General features: G+C 38.0%; 1 protein-coding gene across 1 annotated transcript in view; it reads right to left on the minus strand.

The window, feature by feature from the left end:
* Positions 1–7,904, minus strand: part of LOC108692401 (zinc finger protein rotund-like) — a 96,295-nt gene that overhangs the window by 26,156 nt on the left and 62,235 nt on the right. The window lies entirely within an intron of this gene.

Genomic DNA, 7,904 nt, shown 5'->3' on the forward strand with positions numbered 1-7,904 from the left:
TGAAAAAAGAAGATAAAAAGTATTGTAAAAAAGTAAAAGTTCATTATTTTTACATTCTCCTATTTCATAAGGATATAATTAGTGTAAATTTAATACTTTATACATATTATTAAAAAATGTGTAACTATAAAAGTAAAAGTTTTCGGGATGTTCTCTGAATACTCTACTTATTTGCTGAAAGATTAAAACAATATTAGACATTCGAACGAATAAGAATTTCGCGATTGCTTTGTTAAAGAGAAATTAAAGTGTCTTTTCAATATAACATGGATAACCCAGTTTGTATGCGCAATATTGTGAAATGTTCACGGAATTGCCGTAGAATATCGCTTATAGAACTGATCGCGGCGCGGCGTGAAATCTCAATTTAAGCGAAGACTGCGCAACTTTTGCCACCACAAAGCAAACCGTGACAGAAAACAAGGGACTTTCCCGATTCGCGATGATAATTATCTGGTTATTCGCGCGAATAAATGATGTATCGCGAGACGTAAATGTAAAGGGAACAAAATCCGAAGGGTAGAGTGAGAGAAAAACAGGTAAAAAAAGGCAATTTTTCGGAAACGAGCCCCTTGCATGCGAGTCAAGCGGAAAGAAATCGTACGCTTCGGTTCACGGCTGCCATATGTCCGCGTTTCTGAAGCATTTCGCGCTAGGACACCTCTCGCTTTTTGAGGACGCCGTGTGTCCTTCGATCAAAATGCACAACGTGCGAAGAGACTTCATTATTCAGACTTATCGTTGCGTAATATCTTTGATTCTTTTCTGTATACATACTACACACATAATAAACATTAAGCCATTGTGTCTTGTGTGTAAAATCTAATAGCATATACAAATTCAGCATACAATTTCTTACGAATACAATTTCTTATATAATTTTCGATATGTCGATAAATATCCACAATCTCACTTTTATATACTCAAATAAAATAGTTGAATCTCGTGAAAAATTTTAATATTTAAATTATATTTATTTCACAGAAAAATATTCAAAAATATTATATTAAATATTTTTTCTGATTCTCGTTATAGATATAAAATTGTAATCATTTTTACTGTATGGTTACTAATGAGCAGTGTGGAAATAACTGCTAAAATTTTCGCGATTTATCATCTGGCGTTATATAGAAGGAAAAAGAAGTAAAAATCTCCCTCGAGGCTGCGCGATAGTCAAAGACAGAAATAGAAAGACTGTCCACCGTCTCTTTGAACAATTTAAATCCCTAAAATCATTTGTACCGAGTTATCGCGGTGTGATATCTTGTCGCGGATGAGCTACAAACGGTAAGAAAAGATCTGAAAAAAAAAAAACCGGGGAAAAGAGGGCGAAACACGGGCGGTGCCGACAGGCGCGCAGATAGAAATCGCTTTTAAGGTGTCCGCGTAAGTAGGCGCCTTGGCACGTTTCATTATGATTAGGAGCGACCAAGCGTGGCGCGAAACAGCACGGCATAGACCATTCCGTCGCCTGGCCTCACTTCCAATCTACCGAAAAGCAACGGAGCGTGGATCGCGGCCGTTTTGCGTCTTCGAGAGAACCGTAACCGATCGGCGCGCGGATTGTCCCCGTCGCCGATCCTGAACGTGTCGTGGAACCTCGTCACGAGTCTATACGATTGCCTGCAATAACGACAATAATAACAATAACGATCTGCAGGATATAAATGAGAGAGATGGACACGTCGTCGGGTCTAGTCCCGCTCTCTCCGCGGTATTGTACTTGCTTTTTTTTCCTACCGCCTGCCGCTTTTTTTTTTTCGCCAAGTGCAGCGTTCGTGCGTGAGAAATTGCCAATACGATCAAACGTGATGTATCGATGTAACGCTTAACGATAGAGGCTCGCCCTCCGTTTCTCTGTCTCTCATTGCGACACATGTCGCGAGGAAATCGCTATTCGTTGCCTGTGGATCAATCCGAGTCCGAGATTGCGCTCGAAATTGCGCGCGAAAAGTCGTATAATAACGAGATATTGTGTTACATACCGCAGGATGTGTCGATACGAGATTATCAAGTTGCCAACGATCGATCGAGCTTAATGACGGCGATCGGTCACCGCGTCACCCTTATTAAAAGGGGGAGATCCGACTAACGGCGCCGTTTCTTTTTTTTTTTTTCCGTTTCGGACGTTCGTCGAACGGGGGTCAAGCCCGCGTTTAGTTCAGATCACGGGTCCAGCAAAAAAACCGGTCCGGAATGATTCTCGCACGCACGTTACGCGCCGCATCTGTGCCTCGGATCTGCATATGGTCCGGAGTCTTACTGGCGCGACATTCATCTCCCTCTCGCTCCTCTCTCCCCGCTGCATTTTTTTCCCTTCCTTTTTCTCTCGCCTCGTATCGGTGCCTCCCCGTCTTGTTTAAGTACGTGGACACCCCGGTGACTACGACCGCTTGTCTCATCTCGTCATGGGGGTTGCGAGAGAAGGGAGGCACACGAAGACCTCGAGGAGGGATTTTACTAGGCCGCCCTAATTTTAACCGTGCTTACAAATCGTTTGAATGACAATGATCAACGTAGAACCTTCGCGCGAAGAACTGCGAGACGATTTTCTACTCTTCTTACTCCTCACGCTGATCTTCCGCTCTTTCGTCCCGTTCTGTCCCGAAGGGATGTTCGATCAAGCCAGCTCTCGGCCTGGTGGCGCTCGACGTAACCCGATATGCAAATATTTTTCTCACTTAAGTGCAGAGATTAATGATGGTCGCGGAAAATCGGTAGCTTCCTTATGCCGAATTCATCGCGACTTCGTTACACTGTATGTGTATCTAAGAGATTTAATTTTCGATTTTTCTAACCAGAGGGAACATCCCGTGGGATTCTGACGTGACAATGTGAACGTTGAAACGACTTTTTCGTATATGAAAAATACACCACGTATGCAAAGTACTTCCATTCGCATATGTTAATTGTCAAACATTCGCTTTAGTAAAATAATAATTAGACGCAAGCAACTGTAATTTGAATGAGATTTTTGTTGAGTGCGAATATAAAATCATTAATCATATAACTTTCTCACAATTTCAAAATGTAGGATAATTTTCTCAAAATAGAATTTAATTATACATTGTCACGTGCCTTTACAATAGTTGAAAATGACCAAATGATGTGTAGGTCGAGTGACGAAATTGAATTTCGTATACATGGAAAAGAGAAATTGAAAAGAGTCTCTCATGTTTCTTGTAATATGAAGAATTTTCGATCGTTCGTTCATACAAGATGCGGTCACGGCTTGATATTTCTGTCACATATAACACGTGACAATAACGCCAGTGTCTACTCGGTTGGGCCAACTTGGTATGTTTTTTCTCGTCCCACCTTGGCTCCCGCACAAATCCTATAACCGAACGAATTAGAGACGGGTGTCAAAGCGTAGCTGGAACCGAGCTCTTTCCGAATATTTTTGACAACCGATAGTTCCTTTATGATGAATGTAGAAAGGCACAACATGCAGATTCGAGTTGATTTCGAATAATATTGGTATCACTGTCTAGTTGATCTTATTCTGAAACTTTCTGAGATACGGTCCTATCGATCTTACTAAAGAGTAGAATACGCATAAGCAGAAGAAGGAGAGAGAGAGAGAGAGGGAGAGACTGACGTAAAAAAAGAATGAGATATTTAATAAGGTTCGAATTCAGAGTCACGTTACATCAGTCAAATTTGAATTGAATAATATGTTTTTACTTGGGTGGTAGATAGGAATGAATAATTTACTTTTTTTAGAGAAAACTTTCAAAAAGATTCGTGAAAATCATGAATGTGTATGTTAAAAGAAGAAAAATTAAATAAATAAAAATGCACGGATCATTCGTATAAAATTACAGTTTTTTTTTGCAATGCATATGAATTTACTTCATTGCATTATTCTCGAATATAACTACACTAGCTTTAATTATATTTGTTTTCTCGCATCGTTATAAATTACATAACTTTTCTACATATGTTATAATTTGTAACTTACATTTGTTTGCTTGATTTTGCGTATACATAAACGTGTCAAAATTTGTCATTTCCGTTTTATTCTTTTCTAAGTTTCTCAGGTATAGAAACTAAGATTTTAGTATTAGTTGAAACTACGAACTAGTTTTTTTTTCATGAAGCAGCAAAAACGATATTTTATTAGCCTATTATAGCAGACAACCTTCGTTCTCGTATTGTTAAACGAAATACGTAATAACCGTCTTCTCTATTCGACTCCATTTCTCTTTTTTTTTTGGTCGACAAATTCTAAATATGATTTGCAACATAAGAAGAAACAGTCGGAAGTGTTCTGTGTGAATCACGAGTTTTCATGTCACTTTGTGATCTCACGACCGACATTTTTTGCGAATGTCGATGAAAAAATTAATGCAAAAAATTTGAATACCGAAAGAAAAATCTAAAACGAAAACTGGTGAAGTAAACAACGAGATAGAGAGTCCCGTAAGGAAAGGCTTGGCTCCACGTATGTGTTCGTGACATTTTTGAATTTTATTACGCTACCTAAATGTATTTCTCTGTTATAACCAGACCTTATTTCTATTTTTTCATCCAATTCTTTCATAAAAGGAACATTTTCTTCTTCGTGACCTAACATTGATTAACGGACTTCTCCAAAAACGAAGGACTTTTCTGTCATAAGTTTCAAGCAGCGGAAATTCTTTTCGTTTCACCCTTAATATGAGTATTTGCTTTTTTTTTTCCTACACATATGATGAGTCCTCCACTATGAGACACGTAGAAATAGGAAATTATTTCTGGACGTAAAATATTAAATTACAGAAGTGCCTTTGTATTTTATATTAGAAATATTTTGTACGTACATGTTAGTGTAAAAAGTAATTTCAATAATGCTGTTCAAATTACAAAAGTACTTGCGTTGAAAAGGTAAAAGCTCTCGTTTAATTAATATAATTCAACGATCAAATAAGATGAAAAGAAAACTGGCTGTATCTGTCAAAAAATGTCACGTCCATTTAAGCCAATCAAGACCATTTTATGGATTTTGAAATTTAGCCAAAGATATTGACACGTTATTTTCCCAAGACATTGCGTTATTGGAAGAAGAGGAAATTACAGGAGAGAGAGAGAGAGAGAGAGAGAGAGAGAGAGAGAGAGAGAGAGAGAGAGAGAGAGAAGAGAAAGAAGAGAAGAGCATTGTTTACCTATCAATGTGCGATATATGGAGGATGGGGGGGGAGGGGAGTTGTAGCGTCCATCTCGTATAAACTCAAAGCCCGGTGTGGTCTCGCGACTGGACAGGACGAGTTGAGGAACCAAAGTTTTTGGGAAAATTTCTCAAAAATGCAGGAAGTCGCGACAACGGCTACGAAACATATGCGTGACCTCTGACCGAGGTCAGAGCCACGTAGTGCACTCTTCTCCCTCTTTCGATCTTCGGGGTCGGCCGAGGTCATGGGAACTCATGGGGGTCCAGTGGATACTCGGGCCCTCCGAGATCTGCCCCCACCACCATAGGCGATGGGGTGTTTTTCTATCGTGTCATCGACGACCAGGTGAGCGGGTGACCGCATGACCGGGAAACGCGGGTTAAAAATTGCCGATAGCAAAATTTTGGATTATTCAGGTCTTCTACTCGAGAATAACAGAGTCTAGTAGTGCAAGTGCGTTAACTTGAGGAAACAAACACGTGTTTTCACTTCTGCGCGTAACACACACAATCTGAATTATTTATCTTTTTAATAAAAGAAAACTGTGACTTTATAATTATCGTTTATTATAGCATAACAAATTTAAATTTACGATACATTTCTTCGGAAGACTTGTAATATTTATTTGCACGTAACCGTTATGTAAATCAATTGAATGTAACAGCTCAATGCTGAAACGAATACTTTCTTCGAGAATGATTTTAAGAAGCATTAACGTCAAGTTCGGTGTGGCGTGATCGTAAACCGAGTTATTAAGAACGTATTATTGAGCCTTTCAATCAAGCGACCGGAAGAGTTGCAAAGAGAGGGTACAACAGGAGAAAAGTTACATAAATCGATCGATAAACACGGCGTACGATCAATGGGCCTGCTAAACGGGCCGCATTTCGAACCCTTTCTCAGATCAAAAGAGAGAAAAGAGAGCCTAGCGCACCTGTCGATAATCCTTCGGCCCTCGATAAATTTTCGCAAGACGTATTACTCTCGATACATACATTGTTTCGCGCTCGACATATTAACCATGCAACGTGTCCAGATGCAATTTTTCTTAATCACATCAAGTCGCGTATGCGCTGATATATATCGAGCTATAAATACACCGTCGACACGGTGTGTGCACGGTTACATTGCAAAATCCAAAGTTTTAACTTATTTTTTCACCTACTGTCGGAGCATGAAATACGATTTATTCCATACTACAAGTTTAAATACGACAGAAATTGATAATAATGACATATTTGAAAATTAATCTTCGTTTACAGAAAATATTTGATCCGAATTATATTATCATTCATTGCAAAATTCTAGTGTTACACTATTAAGACATTAAAGAAACAATAGCAACCTAATCTCTTGAGTGAAAGATTTTGTTATTTTTAACTTCCATGTATAATCACAATGTTGATCAACTCATACACTGTTAAAAATTGCATTGAAATTTAATGTACTTTTAAGTTACACATAATGGGAATTTAATTTCATAACATTACATTAAATTTAATGTAATTTACAACTGAAAAGTATATTTGTGTACACATGAAATTTAATATATTTTTCATGAAATTTTATGAAATTCAATGTACATGTTCATTATATTTAAATAACTACTGTAACTTAGTTTTCAGTTGAATCATTCATTACTTTTAATTTTGTTCATAACTACATTTACATGTAAAGGAAGCATTTCTAACAGTGCATCTGTGGTTAGTTTTAAAGAAAACAAAATCCCTATATTAACGTATACAATTAGTAAATAATAAACAAAATTTAATTCAAATTTATTACATTTTCTTGAATTAAATTGTTTAATTCCACTGTTTTAGTTAAATTAATGACATATTGAATAGAAGTAGTGGCGACTTGTAGATTTAAAAAAATACAAATTGAATATAATTTGACATTATAAATTTAACTGTGTACATTTGTGATTAAGTTTCAAATCATATTCTAAAGCGAAGTCCGTGACTTAGTTTCTCCAACTAGTAAGATTAACATTGCCTTCGACATTATATGAATTGATTATATGAATGAAACTTCGAGATCCTATAAATACTCGTCGTCGCCCATTATGCACCGCGAGAAAATCACGCAATGTGAATCGATCGGCAAAGTAACGAGGGACGGTCAATGGGGAAATCCGTCGGCATCGTACCCCTTTTCTCCGACGTGGAGAAACACGACGACACAATAAAAGACCGCGTCTACAAAACCTAGTGCACCTGTAAGTGGCGAACGCGCCACTACCCTTAATATTTTGATGGCTCAATACCGCCGACAATGCTATCGAGGTAGATTTATATGTTCGAACACGAGAAGAGAATCGTAAAAGAGGGAGGTGAAAGGGGTAGGAGGTCGAAGAGGCACGTAGTCTCGAACCCCTTTTTCGATCGCAGTTCAATACCCAAATTGGCTCGGGCAACAAAGCGATGGGATCCACATGGGTACCATACGGCCGCGTCAAGCCGCAAAGCGGAAATCCCCTTTTTCTTCGAATGGCACACGCCTCGAACAAGGAGAAAGGTGTTACAGATTAGAAAATATCAAAAGTCTACTTTCTGTAATGCGGGCACGCGTGCGGGTGGCGAAACAGCTTGTTAACAATATCTTGCTTTTGTCTCTGTGCTAAAAAAACGAGTGTATGAGACTAAATAAGAGTTACTTTCGATAATCTTTGCAATATTTAAATAGATTTTACTTTCGAATTACGAACAAAGATGAGAAAAAGAAACAGTATATATATATATATATATA

Source organism: Atta colombica, unplaced genomic scaffold (genome assembly GCF_001594045.1).
Source record: "Atta colombica isolate Treedump-2 unplaced genomic scaffold, Acol1.0 scaffold7, whole genome shotgun sequence".
Lineage (NCBI taxonomy): Eukaryota > Metazoa > Arthropoda > Insecta > Hymenoptera > Formicidae > Atta > Atta colombica.